Raw genomic sequence first — 21915 nt, 5'->3', positions numbered from 1 at the left:
TATTTGTAGTTTTTGATGGGATTTCCAAATACTGACACATGCTCTTGAGAACATCTCAGATAAGTGCTTTAAAAAAAAAAAAAAAAAGCTTCCAGCCATGGTGGCAAGACTGGGGAAAAAATGTGTTAGGAGCAGCACATGTGTTAATACATAAGCTCTTGGCTCCGAGTAGATATGATTTCCTGCATTTACCCCTTTCCATCGGGTAACAGAACTGTGTCAGATTAGCTATTAAGGGCTCCTTGCTGCTTCTTCCTAGCTCCTCGTGAACTAGATATATAAGTTCAACACACCTCCCAAAGATTGAGGGTTTCACTGTTGGCTCAGACAATAAAGAATCCACCTGCAATGCATGAGACCTGGACTTGATCCTTGGATTGGGAAGATCCCCTGGAGAAGGGAATGGCAACCCACTCCAGTATTCTTGTCTGGAGAATTCCATGGACAGAGGAGCCATCCTTCTTTACCTTTTCAAGTGGGCTGGTTCTCCAGGGGCCCTTAGCTCTGCCTCTGTATCTTGGAGCCCACAGAGGTGAGATGGAGGGAGGGAGATGTCAGGAACCTGTGGGCTGCACTGGCCAAGGAAGCGTGGCCAAAAGGTATGAGTGTGAGCTGCCCTCGTAACCTCATTTAACGCCATCACCATTCTACGAACCTAAGATCTCACTTAGTGCTTTCTACATTATTTCATCCAGTCCTTTCAGTGGCCCTTGAAGCAGGTTAGTCACTCAGTTTAGAAATGAGAAAGCAGACACAAAGAGATGAAGCACCATGGCCCAAGCCAAGTCAGGGCTCTGGCGCTTGGAGGAGTCAGGGGGCTGACTCCAGGCCCAATGCTCTGTCCAGCATGAGGAGCCAGGGCCAGACAGAGAGACTCAGCCTGGTCTTTAATTCCTCTTCCAGGATTGATCACTGACATGGACAGAGTGAATGTGAACCAGTGGCGAAGCTCAGAGGCTGATGCTCTGGGCTAGGGAAGAATTGCATCATTCTCCCCAGTCTATGGGCAGCATTTCAGGTGGAAGTGTTCCTGCTCCTGCCACACCACTGGGAGAAGTAGCAAGGTTTTGGTACCTGTTCAGTCCCTGTGCACAAATGATATGGATGAATATTTAAGTGCCCATTGTGAGCCTTACTTACTTGTCCAAGATCCTAAAGGCCTCGTGGAGTCCAGGTTTATGCATTTGGTTTTTCTTTGTACCAGAAGTAGTGAGCCCCTTGCCACCACCTGTGCAGGCAGACGCCTAATCATCATGGACCGTACCGTCTCCAATGACGAGAATCTGGTGATGTTCATTTATCGTAAATGTTCACTGAGCATCTCCCATGTGCCAGGCAGTGTGCATGGTGGGGACACAGCAGTGAGGAGAAGCAGACCTGGTTCTCAACTGGGATTTCATTCTAGCAAAGGGAGACAGCGGTTCATCAGTCACACCCTCCCTGCAGAGTTGCAACGGTGGCACTTTTGGAGGATCTGTGCCCTAGTTAAGGAAGCCAAAAAAGAGGAATGGAAAGCAGCTGGTCCGAACAGAGCAGAGTAAGTGCACATGGGTCAGGAGCTCCATGAGAGCTCAGAGCATTGAGGCTGCAATAGAGGGAGTTGTCCTTGCCCTGAGAACAGTGGGCTGTTCTTGTTCTAAGCAACCCACTTATGTCTCTGAGTGCTCACTCTTGTCAGGGCAACTGGAGACTAGAGAATGGACTGTTCCAGTATGGAGAGGAGAGATGTGCACAGATCTGGGAGATTCGGATAAAATGCAAAGGACTTAGTAATAGAGTGGGTAAAGGAGCTGATGGGGAGTGAGGTGCCAGGAAGACCCAGGGTTTCTAAGGTGCATGGCTGGGAACGGTGGCATCATTCACTAAGCCCTCTAGTGCCTGGTGCTAGGAGTTATTTCAGAGTTTCTTAGGGTTAATGTGCCATGCCATTCATACTGGAAAGTACAACTATGAGAAAAATATACCCACTTTGCTCACAGGGCTTGCAATCTAATGATGTGGGGCACAGGGAGTGATGAAGATATTCTGTCTCCTAAGATTTGTTTAAAGTATGGCCGTGGCATAAACTTGGCAATGTAACACACAAGGACACTTCTTTCAGAGTGGGTGGGAGGCCTTAGACCTTTGTTGCCCTGGTGAAGGAAGAGGCTGGGGATTAGAAGACATTCTTGGCAGGTGAAGGATTGATCTGGTGACCTTTGAACAGGCACCATGAATCACTGAATAAAACCAAAATGCAGACCGCATGGAAAGACACAGTACAGGCTTCAAGCTTGAAATTACAGAATGTGAGACTCATCTTTCTTGGGCACGCCAAGTGCAATCAAAAGAAGTGAGCAATTTATTGGGAGCAAGTGGGATGAGAGTGATTTGTGAAGATGGAGGGGGGATTGTAACTTCTTATCCTCCAGAAGCCTCTTAAAAGTATTCACTGACTGATCATGGTGACATCTTTATAAATATCGCCATGGCAACCATGGATGTGAGAAACAATTCTAGCCTGGACACTTCTGCTCCAGCTGATGCGACAACTCCCACTGCAGTGGTCATCCCCATTGTTTGTGCAGATGAGTGAGGAGGGTCCCACCTGGATCCTGTGACATTTTCTTTTGTCTTGAGAAGACAAGTGCTCATTAAATCCTCCCTGATGTTAAGTGGCATTTGGGGTGGTGGCTACACCATTCTTGACTTTCATCGCTGAGGATGTGGTAAGAGGTGCACCCTGCTGGTGTCATCCGTGTTGGTTCAGGGTGAGGATGGGGAGCCTTTTAGGGTGGTTAGGAGACTCTGCCCAGATCAGTTCCGCCATTGGATCTGGAGGAAGTCTGTTGCTTGTAACTCTGCACACGTTTCCACCATACATCCATTCCTTCTCATATTTAGTTTCATCCTTCTGAATCTCTTCTTTCTGGTGTCCAACCCCAATCCCAGGCAACCTAACTCTGCAGTTCTGTACTTCCTGCCCTTCTAATCACTCTTGTCTTCAGAATTCCTTCTTTTATAATCCCTGCTCCTTTCTTCATTCTTTCATTCAACAAATACAAATTGAGAGCCTTCCCTCTGCCAGGCACTGTTCTCTGTGGGCGGGACACCCAGGGAATTGGATCCCAGAACTCTTGCCTTTGTGGGACTCACATTGAGTACGTAATCAGTAAGGAAATACTGGGTGTGATCGATGCAGGATGCAGGGTGGGAGTGTTGGGTCAGTTTATAATCAGGTCCGCCGTTTACAGTCAGGCTCTTTGAGGATATGGCATGTGATCAGATTTGAAGATGGGGTATCAGCATATCAGAGAGAGGAATTGAGCGTGGGCTGTGCCTGGCTTGTTTGAGGATCTGCAAGGAGCCAAAGTGAGAGAGACAGGATATGTGGTTGGCAGAAGAGGCCTGAACAGTGAGAGCAGAGGATGCAGGTCTAGAGATCTTTGGGGGCTTTGAATGTGAATGACATGACCTGGCTTGTTTCATCAGGATCACAGTGTCTTCCATTTGGACAATGACAACAAAAGTCTCAGAAAGGCAGAAGAGATAAATATGACACTCTTACAGGAACCCAGAGAGGGATGGTGATGGTTTGCCCCAGAGTGCTAGCAGTAGGTGTGGTGAGAAGAAAGAAAGAATGTGAAGTCGCTCAGTTATGTCTGACTATTTGCAACCCCATGGACTGTAGCCTGCCAGGCTCCTCTGTTCATGGGATTTTCCAGGCAAGAATACTTGAGTGGGTTGCCATTTCCTTCTCCAGGGGATTTTCCCAACCCAGGGATCAAACCCTGGTCTCCCGCACTGCAGCAGACTCTTTACTGTTTGAGCCACCAGGGAAGCTGGTGTGATGGAGAGTGGTGGTATTCTGGTTATATTGAAGGTAGAGCCACTAGAATTCACTCATGGAGCAGAACTTTCCCCTTTGGCCTTTTTCCCAAGGTTGAAATAGAAGTAGAATACACTTCTTAGTAAAATAGATCCATCTCTAAAGAAGAAAGTGAAGTCACTTGGTTGTGTCCGACTCTTTGCAACCCCATGGACTGTAGCCTGCCAGACGCCTCTGTTCATGGGATTTTCCAGGGAAAAATACTGGAGTGGGTTGCCATTTTCTTCTCCAGGGGATCTTCCTGACCCAGGGATTAAACCCGGGTCTCCCACACTGCAGGCTGACTCTTTACCATCTGAGCCACCAGGCAAGCTGGAATACGATTCCACGTGGGGAACAACTTTTTAAATTTGTTGATGAAATTGCACTGAACTGATGGAATTCTGTAGGAACAACTGGGCACTGTGGTTAGGAGCACAGGCTCCAAAATAAAATTACCAGGTGGTAGAAATGATCATTCCTTAATCCCGTGCATCCCTGCCTTCATAGCTAATTCAGTTTCTTCTCATTATAGTACATATCATAGTTACTGTTTTTGAAAGTCAAAAAACACTCAGAGAATGCCAGTTTCATGAGATTTAACTAAATATGTGTGTGCGTGTGTGTATATGTGACTGTAGAGTTGGAAGCCTTTGGGGTCTAGCTTGGGAGTCAGGCCATCCAAGTTTATATCCTGGTTCTACTGGTCATGGTTATGTGACCTTGGACACATTGTTGAACCCGTTTCTGCCTCATTTCCCCCTTCTGTCAAATAGGGACAATCATGGGATCTATCTCATAAGGTTCTCATGATGGTGAAACAAGCTATTCTCATAGACTAGCTCGTAAAACAGTTGCTTGCACAAGGCAAATGCTCCATAAATTTTGGCTCTTAGTAAAAAATCATGATCACTGAGCTGGGAACATGGTGTAGAATCCCAGTGTGTGAACACCCCTGGGGGAAATCACTAGCTTCAAATCATAAAACATTAAGATTATATTTATTTAGACACAACTTCCTACTAGACACCTCTGATCACATACTGGAATCTTCTATCATCCACCATCCAAGATACTCATGAGTGTACAAGTATATTTTCTCTACTTCATGCAGGAGCTTGGAATAAAACCATGAATGATATTTTTTTCTTTGGGGTGTTTGAAGAGTTGTTGAAATTCTAGTCATGATATTTAGTGTTATGAGCTCTTTATGCCTGTTGTTAAATATGCCAGCATTTTATTGACACATTACTGTGAAATGGGCAGCCAGCTACAGTAATAAGTTTCCCCTAAAGAGTGCGAGTATCAACAAATCTGATGGCAGGCACTGCCAAGGAAATTTAACATGTGTTCAAAAAACAACTAGCTTCACAGAGGATAATGGGTACATGCATGTTTAATCCAGTGACTTCTGTTTGAAGGTATAAATAGGTGGCTACTATTAATTTTGATTTTCATGGTATCCTTCTTTTGAGAAATTCTATATATGGCTTAATTTTGTGCTTTAGTCTTCTCTTACTCTTGTTTCTCAACTCTGCCTATCCTTAAAAACCACTTAAGAAATATTTAAAAATATTGATACCTGCTCGTCATTCCCCAGAGGTTCTGATCTCATTGGTTTGGGGGTGGATCTCAGGCATCAGTTATTTTTTAAGTATTTTTAAACTTTCATCATGAAATATTTCAAATGTACATAAAGTACAAATATTTATAATAATAAGGCCACATGTATCTCTTATGCCTCTGTCATAATGAACTTCAGTTGTTATTTTTTAAAATCTCCCCTACCTGATTCTTCCAACGCACCACCATGGTTGAGAACCATTCTTTTAAAAAGACAGAAAATGGGAGGAATATTTCAATGGATATTGACATCAAGAGAAGCTGAAATTTGTTCAAGGTCACACAACAATTTTAAAACATCATTCCATACTCTGTTCATCAAGCCATAATGGCATTCATGAACATGTATGTTGTATGGCAAGTGTGTGCCTGCTTGATTTTGTTTAAAGAGTGGAATAGTTGGGAAATTTTCAGAAAAGAGCTTAGAAATATAATGGTTTTCCATTTATAATCCTTGTACCTTGACTCAAACCACATTGTGGCCATCCACTTAATGCAGCTCAATAAAACGTAACTCAGAGATAAAGGTCTGATGAGCAAGGGTGGGACAAGTGGATTAGAGTTGATGGATCAGACAGGTCATGTAGGAAGGGAAACAGTGGTGGAAATTGTCTTCAGATTCACAGAGAAAAAGCAATGAACCAATCACAGATTAATCTCAACCTATAAGAGAGTTTTGTAGGCTATTCCATAGCATGTACATATATATATATATAGTGGTGGTGCTTTAGTTGCTAAGTCATGTCCAACTCTTGTGACCCCATGGACTGCAGTCTGCCAGGCTCCTTTCCAGGCAAGAATACTAGAGTGGGTTGCCATTTCCTTCTGCAGGGGATCTTCCCAACCCAGGAATTGAACCCACAGTCTCTCACATCTCCTGCACTGTGGGCAGATTCTTTCCTGCTGAGTCAGCAGGAATGCCCCATATATGTGTGTGTGTGTGTGTATAAAACATGTATATGTAATATGTATACTGGATATCTCAGTCAGTATATCTTAATGAAGTTAAGATTTGTATTGCTACCTCAACAGTGAAGACTTGTGGGCAAGCTCTAGTTCCTGCATGGCAAACACTTGGAAAACAATTTGGTCTCAGGGGTAAACAGGACTTTAAATATGATCTCGCCAAACTGCCCATCTGTAAGAGGAATCTCTTCTGGGGCATTACTGACAGATGTCATCTGGTATCCAGATGGAGACCCTTGACCCTGCCAGCTGGAAAGTCACACTGCTCATAAGACAGCAGGTTCATATTAGGATTTATTATCTTTTATTGAGCTGAAATCGCACTCTTTAATATACCTTTAAAGAAAGAAAATACTTCTGATGTTCCTCATGTTGTCATATTTTTGTTACTTAAATATATATAGATGTAAAACTAGATTTAAATTTCTCATTCTGTAGGTCTCATCAACTATAAAACCAAACTAACCTTACAACTTGATATGAAAAATACAAGACCCATAAATTAACAACATATTAATGGCTACCCACCCAATATTCTTAGGGCTTCCCTAGTGGCTCAGATGATAAAGAATCTTCCCGCAATGAGGGTGACCTAGGGTCAATCCCTGGGTCTCGAAGATCCCCTGGAGAAGGGAATGGCTAGCCACTCCAGTATTCTTCCCTGGAGAATTCCATGGACTGAGGAGTCTGATGGGCTACAGCCCATGGGGTTGCAAACAGTCAGGCACAACTGATTGACTAACACTAATGGGAATAATGATCTTGTTTTTCAGAAACAAAATCCCTCACTTTGTGCTTAAGGATAGAAAGATGTATGTCTGGTCAATTTGTTTGGTTCACTAGCTTTCACTGATCAGCACAAGGGATACCTGTCTGCATATGTATGTTCTAGCAAAAGGTGTGAATACTTTAAAGTTTCTATTTGCTGGGTTTGGGAGAGTCAAATCTCAAACTTAACTGAAACTGCCAGCAATTAGTTCTCCATTTCCCATTTTTAGGAGACATCCCTTGGCAACTTTGTCAGGATGTTTTGTGCACTTGGAAATTAAGGTCAGAGTTGTAGTGTTATTGCAGTCTTCAATAAATGGGCATCTAATCTAATTATTGCTGGAACTGGGTACAGAACAATCTTTCATTGTTATTTATTACTGTACTTACTGAGAATGAACTGCTGTTGCAAATTGACGCATACGACAGGATCCAAGCAATAACTCTTACAGCAAAATGTGTGCTGACTGTCATGGCAGAGCCTCCTTATAGTTCTGCTTATCTATGTGGCTGAAGGAGGCTGTCTCTCACTTATCTCTGTCCCACCTTCTATAAAACAGCTATGCAAATAATACATCAACCTTGTCACCTGTATCATTATTGCTGTACCCTAGTGTCCTGGACCAGTGGTCCTCAAAACCAAGTGTGATTTTGTATCAGCTGGGGAGCTTGTTGAAAGTGCTTGCTCTCTGGTCCCCACCCCAGGGGTTCTGGTTTGTTTATCCTGGGGCTGGACCCAAGAGTCTTCCTTATTAACAAGCACTCTGAGGGATTCTGATATAAGTGGTGTGAGTGCTTATAAGCTTTCCAAGATTATGGTTGACATGGAAATAAGAGACTTAAACTCTTCACAAACCACCTGAATTGAGAAACTCTGGTGTCCTCCTCAGATTTACATCATCCGCAAAAAGCCCTTCTTCGATGTTCTGACAAGTGCCTGATAAACATCTTGAACAGGAGAGAGTCAACAGCGGAGTCTTTAAAGATGGCTTTGACCTATTAAGCACCAGATTTATTTCAAGGGACACAGATATTCTAATGATGTTTTCATTGATGCCCAGAACATTCTGGAAGCTGTGGACTATTTTCAGATTATTAAGTATGCATGGACAAGGAGGCAATTGGAAATGGCAAATAAAAGTCCTGGAAAACAGGAATCAAATCAAGCACCAAAGTTGACATTTTTCTTGGGAGTAGTTATAGGTGGATACTCCTTAATTTACAGAGTTAACTATGGCCTGTTTGCCTAAAGTGGGGAACATAAGCCTGGAGACAGAGTCAACAAGCTAATAAACCAGACATCTGAATGTGTCATATTACCATTTTTTTTTTCTTCCTCAGTTCATTCTTGTTAATTCTGGTTAGGATGAAATAGAATAGCTGGCTAGGATTATTTACAACTTTACAGGAGACTAAGGGGCTTGCTGGCATTTATTTCATGTCTTTTGGGGTGAAGTGGTTAAAATGTAACGTGTCTTGGCATAACCCAACAGTGATCATCTATTGGGGTATCAATATGGTCTTAGTGAATTACAGATCGCCAACTTACATTATTTATATTTTACCATTATAAACAAAATGCCCAAAGATATTCTTAATGGATTTTTATTTCTACTTAAAGGAAAGAGAATAGTTATTGAGCATTTCAACTTTATAAAGAACTGAGGATTAGACTAACCCTTAAAATTTTATTGTTGGAAATTATGCTATTTATTTACAAGTGCTGAGATTACTTTCTAAAGTTCACAACAAATGGAAAGTAAAAAATTATTTAATAAGGGTATATTTTAATACAATGAAACTTCAGATCAGATCAGATCAGTCGCTCAGTCGTGTCCGACTCTTTGCGACCCCACGAATCGCAGCACGCCAGGCCTCCCTGTCCATCACCAACTCCCAGAGTTCACTCAGACTCATGGCCATCGAGTCAAGTGATGCCATCCAGCCATCTCATCCTCTGTCGTCCCCTTCTCCTCTTGCCCCCAATCCCTCCCAGCATCAGAGTCTTTTCCAATGAGTCAACTCTTCGCATGAGGTGGCCAAAGTACTGGAGTTTCAGCTTTAGCATCATTCCTTCCAAAGAAATTCCAGGGCCTATCTCCCCTAGAATGGACTGGTTGGATCTCCTTGCAGTCCAAGGGACTCTCAAGAGTCTTCTCCAACACCACAGTTCAAAAGCATCAATTCTTCAGCGCTCAGCCTTCTTCACAGTCCAACTCTCACATCCATACATGACCACAGGAAAAACCATAGCCTTGACCAGACGAACCTTTGTTGGCAAAGTAATGTCTCTGCTTTTGAATATGCTATGTAGGTTGGTCATAACTTTCCTTCCAAGGAGTAAGTGTCTTTTAATTTCATGGCTGCAGTCACCATCTGCAGTGATTTTGGAGCCCAGAACTTACATGATATGTATTAGCCATGTCTTTTTGACTAATATTTTTCCAAGAGTACAAAGATAGAAAGGAGGAAAATATGGAATTTTGATGAATAGGAATGATTTTTAAGAATAATGTGCTAGCAGCCTATTATACAGAGTGAAATGTTTGAAAGAGAAAAACAAATGTCATATACTAACACGTATATATGGACTCTAGAAAGATGGTACTGATGAACCTATTGGCAGGGGAGCAATGGAGACAAAGATATTGAAAACAGATTTGTGGGCACAGGGTGGGAAGGAGATGGTGGGACGAATGGAGAGAGGAGCATGGAAACATAAACACTACCGTATGCAAAATAGTCAGTGGGAATTTGCTGTATGATGCAGGGAGCTCAAACTGGTGCTCTGTGACAACCTAGAGGGATAGGATGGGATGGGAGGTGGGAGGGAGGTTCCAATGGGAGGGGACATATGTATACCTATGGCTGATTCATGTTGATGTATGGCAGAAACCAACACAATATTGTAAAACAATTATCCTTCCATTAGAAATAAATAAAAATGTTTAAAAAATAGCTGAGTAAAAGAGAGGAGAGAGAATAAGTCTTCAACATAAAAAAAAAAAATGATGTGCTGGCAGGTCTAAACTTGCTCCCTCTCATATGTACATATTTTTACATAGTTTGTGCTGCATTTGTACTTGCATTTTAAAATTTCGTTCTGCATCTGTGCTCTGCATGTACACAGACCTCTGAAATGATGTATACAAACTCAGAATGAAGCATCTGGAAGCCTTGATAAGCTGTTAACTTGACACTATTCTTAGAACCCAGAAACTCTCAAATGAATTTTCATTTCAGAAGAATAAGCTTGTTGCTTCTGAATTATGCATTCATCCCTGGATTTCCCTTATTTATGGTCCCTGGTAATGCTATGGCTGAAGACTTTGTGTCCTCTTTTCAAGGACTTGATATGCAATTCAGGTGCCTGAGAGTATCATGAGCATAAAATAAGCCTCAGCTAGTTACCGCGAGGGTTGTTGGCATTTTACTAGGACAACTGACGACGAGGAGCAGTCAGCCTAAAGGACTGAAGGGCATGGAGGTATTTTTAAACACCACATGCTTTCATGAAAGGTGGTCTGAGATCATGGACAGGGGTGCACGCTTGTTAGAGCAGCCGCATCTGCCAGGTTTGGTCAAGCCTCAGTGTTCTCCCAGTCCTCCTGCTGGAGGGCAACGTCCTGGTGGGTTCACTAGACAGACTCTTCATCATCTCTTCCTGGAGTCTTGTTGATGAGGCTGTCATACAGCTGGTAAATGCTGCCTTTGCCTTGGCCATCAAGCTGGAGTTATCATCACTCATAAGGTAGCAGGGTACCACTGCATACCACGGAGTCAGCATGCTGTTGATGCTCCTGGATGGATGGAGGTTCGTGGGGAATCCTGTCTTGACAGTTGGGGATGAAGTCACACACGTACTTTGCCTAAAGTGAGCTGTGTCCCTTTTCTCCAGACCACGGCTAGAATTCTGGATAGCTTCTTGGCCTTTAGTGATGTATCTTCCCTGCGTGCATGCGTGCTCAGTCACTCCAGTTGTGTCCAATTCTTTGTGACCTATGACTGTAGCCTTCCAGGTTCCTCTGTCTATGGGATTCCCCAGGCAAGAATACTGGAGTGAGTTGTCATTTCCTTCTCCAGGAGATCTTCCTAACCCAGGGATCAAATCCACATCTCCTGCATTGTAGGTGGATTCTTTACCCACTGAGCTACCTGGGAAGCCTGTATCTTCCCTACAAGAGAGCAATCTCAGGAAGCCCATTGTAGGGTAAGCCTCTCTTAGTGGGAGAGACCAGAAAGAACTAAGGGCTGGAGTCATGGCCTGGGGTCATCCTTGCCCCACGTTTCATGGATTATTTCAGCATTTCCTGTATGAACATAGAAAATCTGGAATCTGAGTTCTCAGGCCAAATCTGCACTCACTCTGGGACTGTATGAAAGGCATTTCTTTGACCCAAGAACTACTTTTCTGTAACCCACTGAAGCAGCACCATGAGGGATCTTACACAGACAAGAATATCAAATTCTCTGGGGGTAGAGCGGCTTTATTTTTGATATCTGGAGGGATGTAGAGTGTTTATTAGTGTTTTACGAATACAATGCCATCAACTATAATGGCATCATCACCTTATCTTCTTTTTGCTTTCCTTCTCTTCTCCAGGTGGAAGAGCTCCTTATTTCCCAAAGAGAGTTATAATTCATAAGCATAGTCTTTATATTATTGTTTTTACTCAGCAGGTATTAATATGTGATGGCTCAGTGGTAAAGACCATGCAGGAGACATAGGTTTGATCTCTGGGTTGGGAAGATCCCCTGGAGAAGGAAATGGCAACCCACTCCAGTATTCTTGCCTGGACAGAGGAGCCTGGTGGGCTGTAGTCCATGGGGTCACAAAAGAGTCAGATACTAAACAGCATTAGTATGTGATAGTGTCTTTTTATTTTGTGAAACCCTAAGTGCTTTTAAACATAAGCATTTTGGAAATAGTCCTTTGTGAGGAAACAGAACTGTCCAAGTGACAACTTAGTTCTTTATTCCACGTCCATTTATTCATTTAGCAGAAGTGTTCACTGCTTGCTTGCAATGTACCCAGTGAGGCACTGTGGGGAGACAGATGACTAGCAGCGGCTTTGGCATGATATTCACAAGGTAGAAAGAAGAGTGTTTATTACAGAGATACAAGCAAGTACTGACGAGCTAGCCCTGTGATGCTCCTGAATTTTTGTTTGGCCTTTCTTTTTCTCCACGTGTGTGCTAGGAAAAACAAAAAAGAATAGTAGAGAGCCTTGGTCAAGACCAAAGAGTTTCATAATAATTACTTCCCAGGTTAACTATTAAATTATGAAGCAGGATGGTTTTTACTCCAAATTTTGAATTCATGCAGTATTAGGATGAATAGTTAGGTACTTCTAACTTTTAAAACTGATATTTAGTATTTGAACATTTTCTCCCAAGAAAATAGACCTTCATTACACTATTGCTGATTTTTTCCATCACTAGAAAGATCCAAGATTCATCAGTCAGGGAGAAAGCGGTTCGCTTTCAATTAAAAAAAAACAGCAAAAATATTGCAATAAAATGAATGAAAATATGAAACCATCTGTATCTCCAGTGATAATGCCAATGCAGTGTATACTGTAAACAATACAATTTGTTCAAGTCCACTTTAAAGGAAAGTTGTTTAGTGTGGATATATAAAAAAGGAAAAAAAAATCCTTTCTTTATTCACAGATCTCATATGCAACACAAACCACCATATATGCACAGATGTTACATATATGTGTATATATATTTCTAAACACTCTTGTGGCCCCCATAGGAAATTAACATAGGTCATCACCAAGCACAACCAGTATGTGAATTGTCATCTTTGTCTGTCACTTAAAAGACAGTTCAGGTCTTTGTTATCTCTGGTCCTTGGAACAATGCCATACTCACCTCCTGTCTGCCCATCCTTTCTAGTTTTTGCAGTGTTATCAGAATATTTTTCCTATGACATGACTCAAGTCACATTTTCTTCCTCAAAATTTCCCAAAGCTGCAAACCTAAAGAATGCAGGCCCATACACTCCACAGAAACACAGGAACCATGGTTTTCCAACTGTCTCTAATACAGTCTGAAAAATGCCCCTCCATTTTATTCTTTTCCATTAGGTTTATTACAGGACATTGAATATGGTTCCCTGCACTGTACAGCCCTCTCTCCTTTCTATTGCCATCTTCCCTGTCCTGGAAACACGGGGTTACCCACAGACCCGGTCCAGAAGCTCTGCCGCAGCCATTTAACTGTGCACCACTTATCTGGCACTCGATAGTAAACGCAGTACTTGTGTAAATCCATTTTTTCCCTCCCTGAATGAGTCGGTGAGCTCCCAGAAAGGTGACTAGGAGTATTTGGAGAAGCCCTTAAACATTTTAATAAATGTGCCTTGGTTACTTGGCTAGGGCTGTGATATTGCGAGACAAACCTGCAAACCACTCCCCACCCGCCCCAGGCCCCGCCATTTCAGTGGGAAGCGTTATCAATTATGACTTCCCATTAGGCCGGGAAGACCACCTGTAACTGCAGCTTTAGGTTGGGGATGGGGAGACGGTGGGGAGCAGGAGGCTGCCTGGAAAACAGGAAACCTCCCTCAACCTCTAATTCAGATCTTCTCCATTAACTTAGTCTTTCTGGGACACCAACCCGGTGCAAAACACCGCCAATTTGATTTTTTTTTTTTTTTTTTCTTTCAAAAAGGTGGGTGGGGGGAACCTGCAGTCCCCAAGCCAGTAAATAACTCACCTGAAGGTCAGGTACGCCCTCCCCCCACTCTCCCGGGGGTGTCTGGGAGGGGTGGGGGTGGGGGTGGGGGGCGGATAGAGAGCCCGGCAGTGATCGCAGTAGAAACCCGGAGGCTCAGGCGATTGGCAGCGGTCTGGGAGGCGTCCTCCCCAGCCCGACCCCGCGCCGGGATGAAGGCGGAGGCGGCGGCACGACAGCCCTGAAGTCTCCAGCGCCCCCTCCCCCGTGGCCGAGCCGGGCCGGGCGCGTCCCTGGGCGTGTGCCCCGCCGCAGCCCGCGGAGCCTCCCGAGTCTCCTGCCAGCGGGGCGGGGAGCGCGGCAAGCGCCCGCGTCTGCGGCTGCCTCCCCACGCCCGAGCCTCCGCGCCGCGCCGCGCCGAGGACGCGCGCCCCAGCCGGTCCCCCCGCCGCCGCCGCCGCGCGCCCGGGCCCCCCGGCCCAGCCCAGGTAACTTTTCTGCCTGCGGGGCCGCGGGGGCCGAGGGAGGCGGAGGGTCGCCGGGGGCGCAGGGCTGGCCGGAGGCCGGGGGCGGGCGCGTGGCTGCGGCGCCGCTCAGCCGCGCGAACCGCGGGAGCCGGGCACCCTCCCCGCTCGGCCCGCCGGGACCCCCGCAGGGACCCCCGGCCCCCTGGCCGAGCCGGGGCGCCGCGCCCGGGGACGTGCCCGCTTCGCCCGCCCTGCGCTGCAGCATCGCAGGGCAGGCGCGCGGCCCGAGCCCCGGCCTCCGGCCCCGGGGGCCTCCCCCGGAGCTCCGGCCGAGAGGGGCGGCTGGCCCCTGCTCGGTCAGTTTCCGAGCCCTCCCCCCGTCCCGGGCGCCATGTTTTGAGTTACCCCTCGGGGTGGGGTGGGGGCGGGGGCGACACTGCGGCGCCGCCTGGGGCGCGGGGAAGCCTGCGCGCGGCGGCGGAGGGTCTGCGCGGGGCTTGGCAGACTCGGGGCCGGTAAGGTGCGCTCGCACAAAAGCATCTGCGCTCCAAGCGGCCGCCGCTTTTATGTAACTTGTCCGCTTCGCCGAAGTGGGGCGGGCGGCGGCCCCCGGACGGCGGCGGAGGCTGCAGCGGGGTGGCCGGGGAGGGGGACGAGGCAGCCTCCTCCTAACGGGGTGCGGAGTTGGGGTAGGGGGTGCTCGGGCACCTGCGGGGCCAGGGACCCGGGGGCGGCGCAGCTCACCTGGCGCCTGTGAGGCTGCACTGCCCCGGGAGGCGTGTGCGCGGGCGGCGCTGCGGCGGCTGGGGGCGGGGAGGCCGGGGCGCGGGGCTCGGGACTCCGGGAGTCGGGGTCTCCGCCAGTTCCGGGCGGGTGTTTCCCGGAGCCTGCCGCGGGGGCCCCTGCTGTCTGGGGTCTCCCCTCTTCTCTCGCCCTCCTTCCCCTCCTTCCCGCTCCCCCCCCCCCCCAAGTTCACGGCTTCTGCAATGCGGTGGGTGTGGTTACCTAGTCTATTGCCCCTGTGGTCCTTCGCCGCGGGAGCGGTGTCTCCTCGGTTTTCAGATTTCCGGATCCCAAGTTGTCTAGGGGTTTTTTTCTCCTTCAGTCCCAGCCCAGGGTTAAAGTTGAGATGGTTGCAGAACACGTAGAAAGATAAAGAGAACATGTGTTGTTAATTACGCCTGGAGGCCGGCCTGAGAAATCCTGAGGGCCAGGCAGCCCTGTCATGCGTCGCTTGCATTTTCGTGTTTAACTTGGTGTTTCAGCTTTTTTTTTTTTTTTAAACCTCAGTCTGGCGGAATTGTTTTTGCAGATATCCCGCTCTTCCTTTTTTTTTTTTTTGGGGGGGGGGTCCATTTTAGGGTCTCCGGGGCGGCCAGGTGTGCGTTGGAGTTTATCCTGGTAGCATTAACTTTCCTAGTAGAAGAGCCATCAGATCAGACCAAGCACTAAAAACAGTCTTTTTGAATTTTACACTGATTTTTAATGTCTCAAACAAAAATGGTAAACCTCCATTTATGATCTGGGAACCCTAGACACAGCAATTATACAGCAAATTGAGCAGAAAAGCCCTATTAAGGAAAAAGAGCGCATCGAGTTTGAGTAAACTCTGGGGAACGGGAGGTGATTCGTATCTTGGATCAAAAAGCTTTTTTAAAAAATGCACGTTAATTTTGGTATCAGACTTTCAAAACTTTAGTTGGAGTAACAAAGTCATTTCGAGAGGAAATAAATTCCATATTGAGAAGCCTGACTTTAATTTGTTAATTTCAGAAGGCATTGATGAAAATAAAATAGCTGAATACTAAATAGTCTCATTTGCATTATGATTTTCTAGTGGTTTAGAAAAGCAACATACCAGATGCACGAGTTACTGCACACAGTTTATCGAGCTAATACACTTTAGGCAAATAATTTTGGCAGCGCAGAACGTGTTTTGTGAATGATTTCTCAGTAGCGGGAAGAGTGGCTGCTTTATTTAATGTGTAAACCCCTTGGAGCTGAAGGATTGAGAAGATGGAGGTCAAAGGTCAGTATCTCAGAGAGCTGTTTACATTTTTTTTTTAAGTCATTTCTTCTGTACCAGTGCGATTTAGGTTAAAAGCAGGTTTTGTCAATTCTTGTACAGTGCTTGGACTTGGGCCAACTTTGAATTGTGTTGAAATAGGAGACCTGGGATTTTTTTTTAACTTGGTCAGAAGCTATCTTGTCCATACTTTGGTCTTGAAACATTGGTCAAATGCATTAAGGGGCTGCCCAAGGAGAAGGGAGGCAACTGTTCAGGGACCAAAGATGTTATGATGTCAGTATTTTGTGAATCCTTCCTTGATTTACAGTTTGTTGGGTTATTATGGCAGGGACATACTATCCAGTGTATTTAAGTTAGTGATTTTTTGGAAAAAAAAAAAAAAGCCTTAAAATTCACAAAATAGAATTCATGTCCTCTCCAGTAAAATAGAACTCCAAGAGTGAGCTGAAAAATAAAGACATGTTTCTTTTCCTTGAGAATTTGACTCTCATGGAGATTACTTAAGTCCTGGAGTTCCTTGGTCATCTTTCCTCCCCAGCCTCTTCTAAGGATCCAACCATTGTTTTCCTGTGAACGTCAGCTTTATAGTGAAATAGAGACTTACTATGGAAAACCATGACTCAGGTTTATCTCTGGCACCGCTTCCTTTAGAGAGATCTCTGATGGTATCAATGCAGCATCTCTTTCTTTCGGAAGGCTACACAGCTGCTAGCTTGTTGAGAATTCGTCAGGCACTCCTGGAGAGCTCTGCTCTCATTTCATTCCTCTTGGCTGCAGAGAATTGTGTGCCCAGAAGCAGGGTCTGGAGCCCTGAAGTCACTGCCCTGCCCTGTCTGGTGTTGTGACATCACTATGGCTCAAAGGAAACAAGGGTGGGGCAGCAACACCAGACCGTCTAAAGCATCTTGCCGGCATTAACTTTGCCTGATCCATGAATGAGGCTGTCCTTTCTCCAGTTGAACTGCACCATAAGGTATTGTTTGAAGCATGAGATATGGATGCAAGCCTGCATGGGAAAGTGTGTTTCATAGATTAAGGAAGCAGAGCGTTTGTGTGTGTGTGTGCAGTAGTAGAAATGATTGACTCTTCCTCCTGTTAAGGAAAATATCGTTAGTTTTTTAGGAGGGCCATTGAAAAATCATATTTAATTAACGAGTATATATTAATGCAGAGAATAGAGTCAGTATATTTCTTACTCTTTTTGTACCTAAGTAGCATTCTTGCTAAATTCTTGGTGTAGGTGGTTAGTCTTGTCTTTCAAAAGTGTGTGGTGTGGTGTCTGTCGAGATACGGTCTCTTTCTGGGTAGACGGTGTTCTATCTGATGTGTTTTCCAGTGATGTGTTTGCAATTGGCAATTAGAAAAAAAAGATGGGCAAAAGAAAGCAAGAGGTTTCACAAGTGTAGAAGATAACCTGCAGTGATTTGGGGTAGTTGATTTCTGTGTAAGTTTTTGGTTTATGTGTAGATGATTTTATAATTTAGCACTTTTGAATTCTCTGAACTGAGCATTTCAGTGCAGAGATGATCCCAGACAGGCCGCACCCGAATTTGTGATTAATCAGTTTCCTGTTGTGATTCCTGATTTGAATGTGATGCGAGCATAAAGGAGACCCACAGAACAGCTGCAGCCTGGGGTCTTCTTGCCACCTCTTCAGTAAGATGACTGACCTTTTCTCATGTGAGGATATTATGTGCGTGGGACCTGTGAGCAGTTCTCATTTAACCATGTCACTGTCCAGAACACATTGCCAACGCAAAAGGGAAGGAAAATAAAAAAAAAAAAAAAAGGAAGGATAGCCCAAATAGAGAAGTTGAAATTAAGTACCAGAACTGCAGCTCGATTCGTTGAAACGTCTTTGGTGTTGCATTTTTAGACTTAACCATGATTGGCTAAATTGCACACTTCACAATTGTAAGCTTCTATTAGCGCCAAACCCCTAATTCTTTGGTAATTTGCAGTACAGAGGAAAAAGCTGACAACTTAATTTTTAGATGGCTGACATTTTGATGCACTGTTCTTATAACCCTTCCTTACAGACTTTAAAAAAAAGCAAAAGCAGAAAGGTTTGTATTCAATCTAGAGAACAGTTGGGATACTTCCTCTGCTTCATGCACTGTTTTTTTCTCTCCACTTAAACTGAATGAGTGCCTGTTGTTTGGAGGGACTTATTTTCCTTTTGCTTGGAGTTTCATTCCCAGACCAGCACAGGTCTAAACTCATAGGGTGTTGAGTAAATATTTATGGAATTGGATTAAGAAGTGAGGCCATATGTGACTTATGCTTCACTATTAAAGAATAGTCGACAAGGCTTAAAAAGCATGGCCACTTCCTTAAAAATGAGAATGTTCAGACTCTTGTATGCAGCTGTTTCTAACCGCACGGTCCTCTTCATAACGAGTTTGCTGCTCTGGCCACAGCTCAGATTAGGTAGGTTCTAGAGGTTTTGTCTGATCCAAGAAGAGAATACTGCAGGTACCGTGAGAAAAAAGGACGGCTTCTTTGAGAGAAGATGGGCAGGCAGCCTGCTTCCCTTCCTGCCATCTCTAATTGGTGTCATGGGGACATCAGTAGAGCAGATGTACTCAGAAGAAGGGGAGAGGGATCAGATGGAGGGAGACAAAAGCAGAATGAGGGCTGGGCCATCATATTGATCTTGATGTTGAACTAAGAAGAGAAAAACTATTTTCTCCTTAAAAATTTTTTTATTTTAATGTTTTTATTGGAATATAATTGCCCTAAGATGTTGTGTTAGTTTCTGCTGTACAGTGAAATGAATCAGCCATATGCATACATATATCCCCTCCCTTTTGAGTCTGCCTCCCACCCCACTCCCCCATCCCCACCCTTCTAGGTCATCACAGAGCCCTGAGCTGAGCTTCCTGTGCTTTATAACAGCTTCCCATTAGCCATCTATGTAGATCTCTCTTCTTTGGTCATTTTTTTATATATGTTGTATTTACATTCTCCAGTAGTGACTTTCTCTGTGTTTTAGTCAAGCTCCACATTTCATCCTTTCTCTAAAACAAACCTTTTTTTTTTTTTCCACATTTGCACATCTCTGAAATTGGGATATGTCTTACAGTTGCTCTCAGCCATATGGCAGAGAGAAAGCTGGCAACTGAATTCATTGATAAAGACGCAGACGTCAAAAATTGGAGATTGGGTGTCAGTTGATTGGAAGGAAATCTTGGAGACATAATGGAGCACGCATAAGAAATAGCACATCACCCATGAAGAAACATAGGTGGTATTTCCTGTGTAAAGGCATAGATCACGGTAACTGAATCAGCATGCAATTTGAGAAAGTTGGATTTTGACCTGTAATAGAATTTTTTTGAGTACCTTGGCTAGTTTATTTTGTTTCTCTTTGTGCATGCAGAGAATATGTAATTAAGTGTAAAAGAGTTCTCTAAATAACTAGAAAATTAAAATTCCAACATATGAGTCACCACTTAATTGGCAGAGTGCTACGTATTGCGTTATTTCTTAGAATTAACAGTGTCATGAATGTTATGAGATAGGGTTTGTACTTGGCTATGCACATTTTAAAAATGCTCTGTGATGTTCAGTGCTTATTCACATGCCCTATTCACATGCCCCCTTCTATGTATTTGGTAACTGAGGTGCATCCCTCTGTAGGAAAAACCTATTGAGCAGTTTTCATTTTCAAGTTTGGCTTTTCCATTTGGGTCCTTGAAAGATGGTTGGACTTTGACTAGTCATTGAGAATACATTCCAGATAGAACACACTGAAAGGTAGGAGGCCTCAAGGTAACTGGAATGTAGTCTTTACCCTGCAGAGTAATAAGAGATGAGTCTCAGGAGAGAGTGTGGGGCCTTACGGTGAATATGAGACTAAGGAACATTTTGCACTTTGCTAGGTACTAGGGAGCCATTGAAAGTAGTGGAGTAGGAAAGACAGTGTTCATCTGGTGATCAATGTAGGGTGTATTAGAAGAACAGGAGTCTGGGGACAGATGACCTTTTGTTAAAGGAGTAATCCAAAAAATTTCAGAAATTGTATGTAATGCTAGTTCCTTTCAGCGATTGATATTTTGGCAACTCATGACGTATTTTTTGTGATCGTATTTAGTTGAAGCCTAATTATTACTTTTGGACTGATTAGGGTGGAAAATGAAATGTTCAGAAGATGGAATGATTTTCATTCCTATTTTTCCTTCCAGTTAAAACCTCTCTGTTATTTCAGGTATTAAGAATAATGCATACTCCCTGTAAAATATTTTCTAATAATATTGAAAGACAAGCAGAAGAAACTGCACTGTCTAGAGGCCACTGTTGATAATTGTGCTCAGTTGCTCAGTCGTGTGCTCCTCTTTGTGGCCCCATGAACTGTAGCCCGCCAGGCTCCTCTGTCCATGAAATTTTTCTGGCAAGAATACTGGAGTGGTTGACATTTCCTTCTCCAGGAGATCTTCCTAACCCAGGGATTGAACCCTCTTCTCTTGTATCTTCTGCATTGGCAGGAGGATTCTTTACCACTCACCTGGGAAGTGACTAAAACAACAACAATAACAATGTGTGTCTTGGAATCTGACAGCCCTGGGATGGGCTCCTAGGCTTGCTATGTGGTTGCTGTGTGATGTGGGTCAAGTCTCTTAACTTTTTGAGTCTATTTGATCACTTACAAAATGGCCATAATGTTTAGATCCCGAGGTTGCTGCTGCTACTGCTAAGTCACTTCAGTCATGTCCGGCTCTGTGCGACCCCATAGACAGCAGCCCAACAGACTCCCCTGTCCCTGGGATTCTCCAGGCAAGAACACTGGAGTGGGTTGCCATTTCCTTCTCCAATGCATGAAAGTGAAAGTAAAGTCGCTCAGTCGTGTCCGACCCTCAGCGACCCCATGGACTGCAGCCTACCAGGCTCCTCCATCCATGGGATTTTCCAGGCAAGAGTACTGGAGTGGGGTGCCATTGCCTTCTCTGAGATCCCGAGGTTATGAGGGTTAAATGATGCAGTACACACAAAGCACTGCATGTGGTACCTGGTACATCACAAGTGTCTAATTAATAGACACGGATTCCTGTCGTTCAGCTGATGAGTCACGTCCAACTCTTTGCAACCCAATGGACTGTAGCCCGCCAGGCTCCTCTGTCCATGGGATTTCCCAGGCAAGAATACTGGAGTGGGTTGCCATCTCCAGGGGATCTGCCCAACCCAGGGCTCAAACCTGAGTCTCCCGCATTGCGGGCGAATTCTTCACCACTGAGCCACCAGGGAAGTCCTACTGGCTAGTGTCTTAATAAAGATAATACACTGGAAATAAATAGTCCTAATGATTGTGAGAATGCTCAGCATGGAGGAAAGACCCTTGTCTGGGTTTCTCTATGGCTGATCCATCATTTACCACTTTTGTAGCCCTAGGAAATGAATATAAAATTTAAAAGGTTAAGGAAGTAGGATTAAGGGTTAGTTTTCTTATCTGTTAAGTAGGGATGATAATCATGTAGTGTAATGGTCTGGAGTATGAAATGAATGTCTAATTGAAAATATGTGGCTCTTTAATA

General features: G+C 44.6%; 1 protein-coding gene and 1 long non-coding RNA gene across 29 annotated transcripts in view; one reads left to right on the top strand and one right to left on the bottom strand.

The window, feature by feature from the left end:
* EPB41L3 (erythrocyte membrane protein band 4.1 like 3) overlaps positions 1–21915 on the top strand; it is a 240242-nt gene that overhangs the window by 80032 nt on the left and 138295 nt on the right. The window contains exon 1 of one of the 28 annotated variants that reach the window (XM_027526364.1): positions 14353–14376. The exons of 24 other annotated variants lie outside the window; for them this stretch is intronic. The gene's annotated coding sequence lies outside the window, so the exon portion shown is untranslated. Of the gene's footprint in view, positions 1–14352; positions 14377–14810; positions 14876–17208; positions 17358–21915 lie in introns of those variants that run through there. 3 more of the 28 variants (XM_027526366.1, XM_027526365.1, XM_027526363.1) reach the window with 3 other exon arrangements.
* Positions 12063–15639, bottom strand: LOC113883029. The gene is made up of 2 exons (XR_003508530.1): positions 15361–15639; positions 12063–12400 (listed from the first exon to the last, which is right to left on the bottom strand). It is a non-coding gene; the product is annotated as an uncharacterized LOC113883029 (long non-coding RNA).

This window comes from Bos indicus x Bos taurus, chromosome 24 (assembly GCF_003369695.1).
Source record: "Bos indicus x Bos taurus breed Angus x Brahman F1 hybrid chromosome 24, Bos_hybrid_MaternalHap_v2.0, whole genome shotgun sequence".
In the NCBI taxonomy this organism is placed as follows: Eukaryota; Metazoa; Chordata; class Mammalia; order Artiodactyla; family Bovidae; genus Bos; species Bos indicus x Bos taurus.
This window is presented reverse-complemented; position numbering and strand designations above follow the sequence as displayed.